The 14,889-nt window shown below is 40.3% G+C and overlaps 1 pseudogene; it reads right to left on the bottom strand.

The window, feature by feature from the left end:
* Positions 1–380: 380 nt before the first annotated feature.
* LOC139560399 (selenoprotein F-like) lies at positions 381–14,742 on the bottom strand (annotated as a pseudogene).
* Between the last annotated feature and the right edge of the window lie 147 nt (positions 14,743–14,889).

Here is a 14,889-nt window from a genome sequence, read left to right on the forward strand (position 1 = left end):
CTTTGAGCGTGTCAATAACTGCAACGCTGCTAGGTTTTTCACACTCAAGTGTTTCCCGTGTGTATCAAGAATGGTCCACCACCAAAATGACATCCGGCCAACTTGACACAACTGAGGGAAGCATTGGAGTCAACATGGGCCAGCATCCCCGTGGAATTGACACCTTGTAGAGTCAATGCCCCAACAAAATTAGGCTGTTCTGAGGGAAAAAAAGGGTGCAACTTCAATATTAGGAAGGTGTTCCTAAGGTTTTATACACTCAGTTGTATACCTGTCCCTTTTTTCTTTTAGTGAAAGTGGTACTCAGAAGTATGCACCACAGCACAATTGATTAAATGAAGTGTACGCACAAAGAGAAGACAGATACCATTAGAAATAAATACCATGAAAGACATTTTATTAATTGCAGCATTTTTCCTCCTCCCCATACTCATTCACACACTGGGGAATCCAGTCCCTCTCCACAGCAAGACACCCAGAGAGACACACAAGGACATCAGGTCTCACATCCCAAAATGTGGTTTACTGTGAGGCCTTCATTAATGTGTGCCTCCCCAGAAAATTCTCATGAGGTGAGACACTTAGATCCCCCACCCTAAGATCCTCCTGCTGACACCATTTGCAATATTTAAAAAACTACACAGGGCCAACTGACAGACGGAAGGAGGAAAAAAAACATTCAAAAATAAAAAGTAACAAGCACTGAAAATCTTCTTTACACTCTCTTTGGATAATTCATTCCGATAATTTTAAAGTTAACAGCAGGTATTTTGCATGTAAGTTTAAGTATTTTGATATCTTCACAAATCTACAAAACAGCCGTTTTACATCCTGGCACAAAATGTAATTAGGAAAATCTACAGATTGATTTTCAGAAAAAAAAAATATATATATATTCTAAGAGTGCAGTACTTCAACATACAATTAGACAATCAAATCCAAATGGCGTACAGATTTGTAGCAGGGAAAAATGTTATGATGCACTATGAATCAGTATTATAGACTTCCAACTTCTCGCTCAGGAATTCCTCCACGCTATCCGTGTTCCACTTGAGGATGCTGAGTTCTTCAGCGATGTTCCCGTTATCGTCCAGCAGCTTTAGTATAGGGTCTGCACCTCTCACATACTGAAACCAAAAACACAGACAAGAGGACTATCAGGACTACGGGCAAGCCAGTAAACCCTTTCAATTCAACATAGCCATTGAAATGCCTATAAGATTATAAAAACTCTATATACTGTGTGATATTGAAACTTTATGGTGGTGCGTGGGCTTCATGATTTTCCATACAGACAGAAGATTATGTTCCAAGACAATATGGTTATTTTAATTCCAAAGTTGTATAAAAGCTGAGAGAAACAACTTCTTTACAGCATTTGACACTTAACTAATTCATTGTACGCAACAGGCAAGATTATCTACAATTCATTTGTACCTTAATTTGAAGACCCTTGAACATCTTCGGTTTGTCAGACCTGACAAAAGCTGTGGACAGAAAACAAGGTTAACTCATTATCACAGGTCTAATGAATCCGTCAATTGATGGACAGTTTTTTATTTTTGCACAAAGGTTGTAAACAGAAACAGTTGGAAAACATTCTTCGGTAATCAAGTTAACGGGACCACAGTTGTGAAAGCAACCGTACAGCTGTCCTAAACACAAACAGTGCCACAGAGCTCCAAGGCCCTACCCCAGGGTTTCCCAACTGGATTTATTTGCCACCCCCAAGTTTTCTGAGCAAAATTATATATATTTTTAGAATTTATTGTTGGATATAATTGTTTTGTTTTTTTATACCAGGAAAATCAGCTCCATGTGATTTCAATTGGGAAAATCTGTTCAAGTATTCCCACGCATAATAATAGAGATACGTGATCATATATACATGTTAGCAAGATTTGAAATGATTGTTTTAGTCAAATGTTATCTGTTTGGGCTACTTGTGGTATATTTGCACGCTACAAATTATTGTAATTATGTTCCAGCCAGAATCTGGTTGATGATCCCTGTTCAACCCCAACAAGCCGGCAACAATAACAGCCCCCTCAGAACAAACGGACACCAATTAGCTTTGCAAGATGGGTGATCACAAAACATTACCACACAACTCACCTTGGACTTGAGGGAACCTCCCCAACTTTCATCCACACACTTCCAGGATGGCCCCAGGGTAGAGCTGTGGAGGGGAAAGTACTGCATTAAGTCCTGTAGTGTGTACAAGCAGACGGTCATGGTGCGGCGTAGGATGACCACGTTGTTCTACTGGAGGTCACCTGTCTGACTAACACACAGCTCCTTAAAAATAAAGGAGAGCCGCACACTCTAGGAGCTCCGATGCAAACATATTTAAATTTACCAACGTTTCGACAGGCAAGCTGTCTTCATCAGGTCACCTGTCTGACTAACACACAGCTCCTAACATCCGCTCATTACTAAAACTAGCAAAACAAATACAGGTCTCAAGGGCCACATGGTATGCTGGTTCTCCTTACATTTTTACCAGACTTGATTATGGCGTGGTAGCCAGCAAACGCTGGCCAGTCAATGACCTTAATTGATGAATTAATTGCCAGGTAAAAAGGAAAACCAGCAGGACTATGGCCATCGAGAGTTGTACACCACTGCTCTACACCAATGCAGAGGTTTATCTTGACAATCCTTTGGCCAACAAAAATACGCAGTCTTAGAAAAATTCAACTTCCTTCCTGACTATACATTTTTACACACCGATGCCCACACACAGAGAATCTCCTGGCGGTGAATTGGCGATGATGTGATTCTGGACAGTCTGGTTCATGAATGTGGTAGACAGGCTGTTCCTCAGGGTCATTAAACTGTGAACCTCTGCATATGCTCTGATGGAAGGCAGCTTTGTGGCTCACAGGTAATCAAAGCTCCACACCTATACGCGATAACTTACAGGAAATTGGAGTGTCACAGCAGTATTTCCCAGGCACGCTGTTACTGGGAACACAAATACAATTACAAAAGCGAGCTTCCTTTACCCTAAGCCAGCACAGCAAATGTAATTACCTTTTTTCACATACTGCATGGGAGGAAGTAACAGTTTTGTTGATTATGGGGGAACATCGACAAAGGGGTGTTGATGATTCCTACCATGATGGCCTTAAAAAAAAGTGTTATCAATCCCTCACACTTACAGCAAACTTTAGTTTTGCACACAAGAATTTGGCAATTTTTATTATTTTCATCCTCTGAACTAACCAAGATGTCGTTCCCAGTTTCAGTGCTTTTCTAAAACGCTTGGAGTAAAAACTCATTAGAATGGGCCAAAACCCTAAAGGCCATCGCTGGCTTGCTTTACTGAGCGACAGTAATATTAGCCTGTAGAGAGGCAGCAGGGCCAGAGGTGCAGCTGAAGGAGCATTTCTGGACACACACAGAGAGATATGGTTGACAAAATGTCCTCCATGCTCATCGAGACTCACATTAAACTATAAAAAGTCATTTTTACAAATGTTTCATTATGCAGCAGAATGTCAAGCGTGAATAGAACATTCTACAGTCAGACAAATGACTGCGCTTATTGAAGTGAAGGCATTAGTGCGAGCGCCCTCTCACAGGTCTCCTGAGGGTTAAGAAGAGGGGCAGTAGCCGCCGCCTTACAGTACATGTGGTCCTTTGTGGCACAGTTGGTAAGAGTGGGGCACTCTTGAGAAATCCCAAAGGCAATTCCACGGTAACGGAATTGCGCCGAGACTCAGATATTTGACTTAACATATATGCCAAACAAAAACAATTGGATTTCAAAGTTTAATAAACCATAGAACTCTATGCACAAGGACTACATAACAATGTACACTGAACATTTTACAAAAACACATTTACTGGAAGAAGTGTGCAGTTTGGTAACAGAATTTTGATATAACATGACACATCGACCAAATCTATTTTGGTTATTGAACTACAGAAAGTGAAGTGGATTTACACCCGGTAACAGAATTTCATCATGTGTGTCTGATCTGTACTACACAGAAATGCATGGATATGATATCCACGACTGGCGACTTGCCGGCGCTGAGGTCCAGCGTGACGACTCAATCACGATTTATGACATTGTTTGGATGGCTGACCATCTGCGGGCTATCAAGGTCAAACACACCTTAACTGTGGCTTCTCCGGGGAGGGGCGTTCCCACAGAACCCTGGGAGCACGGACACCGTTGGAGGTGTGAAGACAGATGAAAACGTGAAATCGACTAAATGAATGTTACTGTGTGAATTAAATTGCCATGTTTCGATTGTTTCAAGAGTTCATAAAGAGCTATGCATTTTGATACGTTCTATTGTAATGTAAGTAGGGTTGAGCGGTATCCAGGTTTTTATATCATCATACTGTTCTTCCGCTATTACCGGCAGAGTGCCAAAAAAACACAAAAAAGCCCATTCAGCGTCTATCACCAGAATGCTAACAAAATTAGCACAAGTAATAGCAAATTTCCACGAGGCTTCTAGCTAAATATACTAATGAGCAGCAAACGAAAATAAACAAATTGCAAAGAAAGGCAATTAAGTTAATTATTAAGTTATAGCCTACATATATAGGTAGGAGCTACGGAACGTCACTTTTGGTCCGTTTGGACATTTACAAGCGAATGTGAACGAGAGACATTGTGCAAATGACCAAATTTGACTCATGCTTGTCTGAAGGAAGAACAGTACTGGTTCTCCAGCAGCATGTCTACATGCTGTGTCTGTGTGGAATCTGGAGTCGCTAGGGCAACTGGTGTGCCTGCTCTGCTTGGAGAAGAGGGAGGAGGAGCAGACAGGCCAAGACCGGAGAGGAGAAAGAAACAAGGAAATCAAGATCGCAGTGGCAGCTGTAAACCTATCTCTCCAAAGGCCTTTGACTTCTCAAACAGGCAGAAAGCTAACACAATATGATGCCCCATCACCTTATTAATTGAGCCACTTACTTAGATGGCAAGTTAAACCAGGGGTCTGTTAACACATAATTCGTCTGGTAAGACATAATTCAGAGTTTTTCACGCAGGAAAAATATATATAAAAATGCATAAATATCTTGCTGCGTTTTGTAAACGGATCTAAAATGCTTCTTATTGTAATTTCTACTCGGCATCAGAAACATTTTATGCTTCAGTTGCACTTCTAAACTCGAATGAGAACTCAGGGCATTCATTCAGCAAACAGCGCTCTGACTGATATGTAGCTATTTTTCTCAGGTAAAATGCAAGATTAACTTTAAGGTAAACATTAGGAAATATATCTGGCTACATTCTTTCTATGATGGGCCAAAACATTAGAAATATGATGGCCATGCATTGTTTTTGCTGCTAGCCAAATAGCGTTGCACTTTTGTCATCTGATGAAAATTGAGCTATTTTATGTTGAATGTGTTGCACTAATGTATGTACATGAGCTTCATAATGTGACGGGTGAAATGAAGAACGCAAGCAGTTCTCTCTGTTAACGCATTGCACAAGTTGACTGCAGTTATTTACCCAAAAAATTGCCACATTTATTTTTTATTTTTTTGTAATTTAGCAGACGCTCTTATCCAGAGCGACTTACAGGTGCAATTAGGGTTAAGTGCCTTGCTCAACGGCACAACGTATTTTTCACCTAGTTGGCTAAGGGATTCAAACCAGCGACCTTTTGGTTACTGGCCCAACTCTCTTAAACGCAAGGCTACCTGCCTACACCCTACAAATATGTATTGAAAAACCTGTGGCTATTTCCAAATACTCCAGTATACAGTTTACCGCCCATGCCTAACTAAGTGTTATGGATTTTTTGTTACAAGAAAACGTATTTTGTTCATTGGATGGCGTCTAGTTCAAAGAAGGAGAGACACAGGAGTTTAAAATTGAGTTGATTAGAATCTGAGTGTTTTCCTGTCTACTGTTTTAACGAGCAAAGTGTAAAACCACGTTAAGTCTTAGCCTATTGGTGATCGTCATTTACTCTTGTTAGTCTAATGTATATCATGTATATCATGCATCACTGGAATGGTTTGAGTGTTAATTCTTTGACTAATCTATTAGTTTAATTCATGAAATGCATTCCTCGTTTTACAAAGTAATTCTTTGACTATAGACTTATACTTGAGTAGACCTATTCGTAGTTGTTAACACTATACACATTCTTGGGTACCACCTTGATATCGCTGATCTGATTGGCTCAAATTAATTCTAGAACATTGGTTGCCAGGATTAGCCATTTGTATGTAGTCTCTCAATAATTGCATAACGGTGCAAGTTAGACATGTTGATTATAGTCATACTGAGAGGTGATGCAAGGCTCGCTGCCTTCACTAGACTCCTCCAGAGACGTACTTCACTAGACTCCTCCTGTTGCATTTATTCACATAATATTGAAGTCATATTGATAAATGTAATTTCTATGTTTGTGTAATTTCCATCCACTAATGGATATTGCATACATATGCAATATCCTGCCTTGCATATTTGGGTATTATTCTACACACTGGTTATTAATTTAATGAGCTCTGCCCCCAAACGAGACCTAATTTGGTTGGTCCAGACCGGACCAAATCTGAACCAATCATAGAAGTGTCTTTCACAAGTTTGGATATCAAAGCACAGCACAGTAGAGTACAGTAGGTGTCATTTGTCACGATCCTATGAACTTCTCATGTTGGTGGTCATGGGTCCTTCTACATGGAAATGACCACATACAGTGAGTGCTTACATTTATAGTGTAAGTCACTTTGGTAAAAGCGTATGCTAAGTGGCATATTACGATCTATTACAGGACGGAGGTAATAATCAAGATGTGAAATGAGCTGCTGCTCACACCTCTCTGTAGGCTTACTCTCCTAGGTAGTGTTGCTAGGATACCACAGCACTCGGGTGGCATGGGGGGCTGCTTAGTTTAATCAAGCAGAAATGACAGTGTTCTGTACTCCACCACTTGAGCCAACTTTGAATCTATTTGAGTAGTTGAACACATGTTAAGTAGGGCTGGGACGATACAAGTATCGCAATATGTTTTGATGGATTAAAAAAAATCTATATATTTTTTTACACAAAGCAGACTTTAAAAACCTGCTGTATGTAAAATATTGTGTGCTATACAGTAGCTTGTAAAATAAATAAATGTGACTCGATGACAACATAATGTTTGTTTCCAACATTAGGGCTGTTTTCCTAAAGAAGTTAAAGCCGCTTGGTGTTTTGTTTCCTTGCCACGATACTAATGAGTATCGCGATACTGGTATCGTCAGGGCTCCAATGTTAAGGATAGTGTGGCATGGGTACAATGGGGTGGTTATTTTATTTGACCTGTATTTGACTACGCAATTCAGTGAAGAACAAATTCTTATTTTACAATGGCAGCCTACCCCAGCCAAACCCTTCCATAACACGGACAACGCTGGGCCAATTGTGCGCCGCCCTATGGGACTCCCGATCACGGCCGCTGGTGATACAGCCCGGGATCAAACCAGGGTCTGTAGTGACACCTCTAGCACAGAGATGCAGTGCCTTAGACTGCTAAATACACTTAATAACATCTACACCTAATAACATCTAACAGACTAATATCTAATAATACTAATAACAACACAGTAATATCTTAATAACGAATAACACCCACCTAACACAGCCATGAGAAGGGCTGCAATATGGACAAAAATCCATATCTATGAGACTCAAATGTTTGCTCTGGTGTAGAGCCCGAACTTACCAGAAGATACCTACCTTACCGTTACGCTTGTTTACAATGAGATGCACTTGGCTGGAACGTAATCATGGTTACATTAAGACACTGTGGAGCCGGAGTGAGATTTGGATCGGAAAACGTACCTCGATGCAGGGATGCGATATGCCACTGTGTTCTAAATTTGACCTTTGTCCACATTGCTCCATCGAGAAGATTGGAATACTGCTACTTTTTCCTGAGAACTGCCTTTTTCGTCCACATGCTAGCTTGCAGTAGCCACAGCAGCCATTATAGAATCGCACATTACGTTTAACAACAAAAGGTACTGATTGACTGACACTGCCATTCCAAAATGCCAGTGGTGGCTACTGCTAGCTGCATCGAGGTACGTTTCCCGACCCATATCTCACGCTGGACCCATGATTGCGTTCCGCGTAACGGTAGGGTCAGTATCTTCTTGCAAAGCCTGAACATGAGAATAGTTCATGTTTGTTTGGCCACAGAGGATCAATGCACATGGTACCATGGAATCATATTCTGACATAGCTGATCCCATGACTTGTATGTGTGATGGAGTCGATCCTTGCTCATACAGCTCACTACATCCTCTCCTCGCCTCTCATCTGCACTGCTCTGTGAAGAACTGACCGGGTGAAAGTCAGCCTATTGATGAGCTTCCTGCACATTATTTTCACCAGGCAAGTCTTTCTAATCAGTGCAGATGGATGGACTGAGACAACGAGGATAATTGATAGTAGAGGTCGACCGATTAAACTAGGGCCGATTTCAAGTTTTCATAACAAATCGGTAATCGGCATTTCTGGATGCCGATTATGGCCGATTACATTGCACTCCACGAGGAAACTGCGTTGCAGGCTGACCACCTGTTATGCGAGTGCAGCAAGGAGCCAAGGTAAGTTGCTTGCTAGCATTAAACTTATCTTATTAAAAAAACGATCAATCTTAACATAACCACTACTTAAACTAGTAATATCATCAACCATGTGTAGTTAACTAGCTTGTCCTGCGTTGCAAATAGTCAATGCGGTGCCTGTTAATTTATCATTGAATCACAGCCTACTTCGCTAAATGGGTGATGATTTAACAAGCGCATTCGTGGGAAAAAAACACTGTTAATGCGCCAAACATCAATGCCTTTCTTAAAATTAATACACAAGTATATTTTTTAAAAACCTGCATATTTAGTTAAAAGAAATTCATGTTAGCAGGCAATATTAACAAGGGAAATTGTTCACTTCTCTTGCGTTCTGTGCAAGCAGAGTCAGGGTATACGCAGTAGTTTGGGCCGCCTGGCTCGTTGCGAACTGTGTGAAGACCATTTCTTCCTAACAAAGACCGTAATTAATTTCCCAGAATTTTACATAATTATGACATAACATTGAAGGTTGTGCAATGTAACAGCAATTTTTAGACTTATGGATGCCACCCGTTTGATAAAATAGGGAACGGTTCCGTATTTTACTGAAAGAATAAACGTTTTGTTTTCGAAATGATAGTTGCCGGATTTGACCATATTAATGACCTACGGCTCGTATTTCTCTGTGTTTATATTATAATTAAGACTAAGAATTGATATTTGATAGAGCAGTCTGGCTCGTAAGCATTCATTCAAACCACACTTTCCTCCGTTTGCCAGCAGCTCTTCGCAATGCTTGAAGCACAGCGCTGTTTATGACTTCAAGCCTATCAACTCCCGAGATCAGGCTGGCAAAACTATAGTGCCTATAAGAACAACCAATAGTCAAAGGTATATGAAATACAAATGGTATAGAGAGAAATAGTCCTATAACTCCTATAATAACTACAACCTAAAACTTCTTACCTGGGAATATTGAAGACTCATGTTAAAAGGAACCACCAGCTTTCATATGTTCTCATGTTCTGAGCAAGGAACTTAAACGTTAGCTTTTTTACATGGCACATATTGCACTTTTACTTTCTTCTCCAACACTGTTTCTGCATTAATTAAACCAAATTGAACATGTTTCATTATTTATTTGAGACTAAATTGATTTTTATGTATTATATTAAGTTCAAATAAAAGTGTTCATTCAGTATTGTTGTAATTGTCATTATTACAAATATATATATATAATTTTTTTAATTGGTCATCCAATAAATCGGTATCGGCGTTAAAATCATAATCGGTCGACCTCTAATTGATACACCCGTTATAGATACTCTAAATGCAGTCAAACGTCTTACCTTCCTGGACTCCATCTGGGCCTCCTGCTGGCAGCACTGTCTACAGACAGGCTGGATCTGGCCCAGGCTGAACTCTCCCAGCAGGTCACAGGAGCTGCACAGGAGGTTGCTGGAGAAGCCCAGCTCCCTGCATGCCTCTGAGGACAGGTCGGCTCCATAGGCCGAAAACTGAGCAGGAAAGAATGCAGAGACATTAGATTGGTTGTCACTTAAAGTTTTCAGGGGCCACCGAGTGGTGCAGCAGTCTTAGGCTCTGCATCGCAGTACTAGAGGCGTTACTATAGACCCGGGTTCGATCCCGGGCTGTATCACAACCGGTCGTGATTGGGAGTCCCATAGGGTGGCGCACAATTGGCCAAGCGTCGTACGGGTAAGGGAAGGGTTTGGCCGGGGGGGCTTAACTTGACTCATCGTGCTCTAGCGACTCCTTGTGGCGGGCCGGGCGCCTGAAGGCTGACCTTAGTCGTCAGTTGAACGGTGTTTCCTCCGACACATTGGTGCGGCTGCCTTCCGGGTTAAGCGGGCGGGTGTTAAGAAGCGAGGTTTGGCGGGTTATGTTTCGGAGAACGCACGACTCGAGCTTCGCATTAATAGGGGGCAGCATTTTCACTTTGGATGAATAGCGTGCCCAGAGTGAACTGCCTCCTACTCTGTCCCGGATGCTAATATATGCATATTATTATTACTATTGGATAGAAAACACTCTGAAGTTTCTAAAACTGTTTGAATGATGTCTGTGAGTATAACAGAACTCATATGGCAGGCAAAAACCTGAGAAAAAATCTAAACAGGAAGTGAGAATTCTGATGCTGGTCGATATTCAACTCATCGCCTATTGAAATCCCAGTGGGATATGGATCTGTTTGCACTTCCTATGCCTTCCACTAGATGTCAACAGTCTGTAGAACGTTGAATGAAGCTTCTACTGTGATGTTGAGCCGGATGGGAGCTGTTTGAGTCAGTGGTGCCAGGTCCTGGTCACGCGCATTCCACATGATATCGACATGCGTTCCATTACTTCTATAGACACAAAGGAATTCTCCGGTTGGAACGTTATTGAATATTTATGATAACAACATCCTAAAGATTGATTCTATACTTAGTTTGACAAGTTTATTAGACCTGTAATATAACTTTTAGAAGTTTTCATCCGAAGTTCGCCTGGACCTGCACGAGCGTTTTGGATATGCGTACTAAACGTGCTAACAAAAGTAGCTACTTGGACATAAATAATGGACATTATCGAACAAAACAACAATTTATTGTGGAACTAGGATTCCTGGGAGTGCATTCTGATGAAGATCATCAAAGGTAAGGGAATATTTATCATGTAATTTCGTATTTCTGTCGACTCCAACATGGCGGAGAAATGTTGTTTCTATCTGAGCGCCGTCTCAGATTATTGCATGGTTTGCTTTTTCCGTAAAGTTTTTTTGAAATCTGACATAGCGGTTGCATTAAGAACAAGTGTATCTTTAATTCTATGTAAAACATGTATCTTTCATCAAAGTTTATGATGAGTATTTCTGTTATTTGATGTGGCTCTCTGCAATTTCTCTGGATATTTTGGAGGCATAACTGAACATGGCGCCAATGTAAACAGATTTTTGGATATAAATATGCACATTATCGAACAAAACATACATGTATTGTGTAACATGATGTCCTATGAGTGTCATCTGATGAAGATCATCAAAGGTTAGTGATTAATTTTCTCTCTATTTCTGCTTTTTGTGACTCCTATCTTTGGCCGTGAAAATGGCTGTGTGTTTTTTGGACTTGGCGGTGATCTAACATAATCATATGTGTTTTCGCTGTAAAGCCTTTTTTAATTTTTTTAATTTTAATAATTATTATTATTTTTTTTTAAATCGGACACGATGGGTAGATTAACAAGATGTTTCTTTCATTTGCTGTATTGGACTTGTTAATGTGTGAAAGTTACACATTTCTAAAAAATATTTTTGAATTTCCCGCGCTGCCTTTTCAGCGCGGGAAATAGACAGGTTAATGTGGGGTAGTGGTAACCTTGTATCTTTATTGACCTTTTATTTTATTGCTTGCACTGTCTATGCAAACTAACAGGGCCCTAAACACTCACTCCATAATCTGCTTAGTCACACATAATATGCACACACACATTTTATTTATATATATATATACACACACACGCTGCTTCTACTCTTATATCCTGTTGCCTAGTCACCTTACCCCTATACATATCCCTGCACATTGTAAAAATTGTACTGGAACTGAGCCTGTACAGTTGAAGTTAGAAGTTTACATACACCTTATCTAAATACATTTAAACTAAATGATTCACAATTCCTGACATTTAATCCCAGTAAAAATCCCCTGTTTTAGGTCAGTTAGGATCACCACTTTATTTTAAGAATGTGAAATGTCAGAATAATAGAGAGAATGATTTATTTCAGCTTTTATTTCTTTCCTCACATTCCCAGTGGGTCAGAAGTTTACATACACTCAATTAGTATTTGGTAGCATTGCCTTTAAATTGTTTAACTTGGGTCAAACGTTTCAGGTAGCCTCCCACAAGCTCCCACAATAAGTTGGGTGAATTTTGGCCTATTCCGCCCGACAAAGCTGGTGTAACTGAGTCAGGTTTGTAGGCCTCCTTGCTCACACACGCTTTTTCAGTTCTGCCCACAAATTTCCTATAGGATTGAGGTCAGGGCTTGTGATGGCCACTCCAACACCTTGACTTTGTTGTTCTTAAGCCATTTTGCCACAACTTTGGAAGTATGCTTGGGGTCATTGTTCATTTGGAAGACCCATTTGCGACCAAGCTTTAACTTCCTGACTGATGTCTCGAGATGTTGCTTCAATATATCCACATAATTTTCCTCTCTCATGATGCCATCTATTTTGTGAAGAGCACCAGTCCCTTCTGCAGCAAAGCACCCCCACAACATTATGCTGCCACCCCTGTGCTTCACGGTTGGGATGGTGTTCTTCGACTTGCAAGCATCACCCTTTTCCCTCCAAACATAACAATGGTCATTATGGCCAAACAGTTCTATTTTTGTTTCATCAGACCAGAGGACATTTCTTCAAAAAGTACAATCTTCGTCCCCATGTGCAGTTGCAAACCGTAGTCTGGCTTTTTTATGGCGGTTTTGGAGCAGTGGCTTCTTCCTTGCTGAGAGGCCTTTCAGGTTGTCAATATAGGACTTGTTTTACTGTGGATATATATACTTTTGTACCCGTTTCCTCCAGCATCTTCACAAGGTCCTTTGCTGTTGTTCTGTGATTGATTTTCACTTTTCGCACCAAAGTACGTTCATCTCTAGGAGACAGAACGCGTCTCCTTCCTGAGCGGTATGACGGCTGCGTTGTCCCATGGTGCTTATACTTGCGTACTATTGTTTGTACAGATGAACGTGGTACCTTCAGGCATTTGGAAATTGCTCCCAAGGATGAACCAGACTTGTGGAGGTCTACAATTTTTTTTCTGAGGTCTTGGCTGATTTCTTTTGATTTTCCCATTATGTCAAGAAAAGAGGCACTGAGTTTGAAGGTAGGCCTTGAAATACATCCACTGGTACACCTCCAATTGACTCAAATGATGTCACTTAGCATATCAGAAGCTTCTAAAGCCATGACATAATTTTCTGGAATTTTCCAAGCTGTTCAAAGGCACAGTCACCTTAGTGTATGTACACTTCTGACCCACTGGAATTGTGATACATTGAAATAATCTGTCTGTAAACAATTGTTGGAAAATGACTTGTCATGCATAAAGTAGATGTCCTAACCGACATGCCAAAACTATAGTTGGTTAACAAGAAATGTGTGGAGTGGTTGAAAAACGAGTTTTAATAACTCCAACCTAAGTGTACGTAAACTTCCGACTTCAACTGTATATAGTATGTTTACTTCGTGTTCTTCACATTTTAATTTATCGCGTTTGTTTTCTCGTATTACATTGTTATTGATTATTGCATTGTTGGTTTTTAAATTAGCAAGAACGTGATTTAACTGTAACGTTAGCTGTGCATTGACTAGAAAAAAGTTGTAAGTTGAAACAATTAAATAAGTTGTAAACACAAGATGTGTTTATATATCATTGAGTGGTGGACATGTAACCATTTTTAATACTTCATTTATCGTCATACACTCATGTTCAAATACTAGAACAATCGGGCTATGTAAAATGTTCTCCCCATGACTTGAACGTTATGAAGAATCGCAGCCGCTGTCTCGCCGTGATTGGCTCTTTACTTTGTCACTTGTCACTTCAAGTGAACGCGAGCAGGTTCCGTTTGTTTGAAGTACAGTATGAGTGGTAAAGTTTAAGATTTACTACAAGGTAATTAAATATCAGTTTTACCAAAGGTGGCTAGCTGGTTAACTAACGTTAAACTTTGTTAACCGGTGCAATTGTTTTAAGCCACGTCATTCGGTTTAATACCGGTTGCGAATGTCGCAACAAAGAAGTGGTTATAAATCGAGTGTAGCAAAAGAAAACCTGCCAGCCGATACAAGCTGAGCAATAGGCAACAAAGCAGCAAATGCATACGTGTGGCTTAGCTTATTTTTGTTAATAAACCTACCGTTTGTATGAGAGAAAGAAGCCACAGAATATACACCTCCCCCGACATTTTGGCGATTGCTTTGTTACGGAAGGAAACTGAGGACCCCTTAAAAAGTAGGAAGTAGTAGCTACTGGCAAGTGCCTAATGTTCTGTAAATTGGAATATACACGTTGTTTAGTAATTATCTTTATATTCAACAAAATTAGATCATATATTCGCAAAAATAATATCTGGTTGTTTATGTTATTTGTCTAATACAAATGTGTTATTTGTATTCCTCTTTTCAGATGGCAAACAGAAGGGCACCTTTAACTTCTCTTCTTTTATCGGTCACTCACAGTTACATTCCAGTCAGATGTGGACAGTGCCCCCCGTGGCCAAATTCAAGAACTGTTTAAAATGTGTCCAATCGCATTTTAACAGACTTGACTGTTGACGAA

This window comes from Salvelinus alpinus, chromosome 30, assembly GCF_045679555.1.
Source record: "Salvelinus alpinus chromosome 30, SLU_Salpinus.1, whole genome shotgun sequence".
Lineage (NCBI taxonomy): Eukaryota > Metazoa > Chordata > Actinopteri > Salmoniformes > Salmonidae > Salvelinus > Salvelinus alpinus.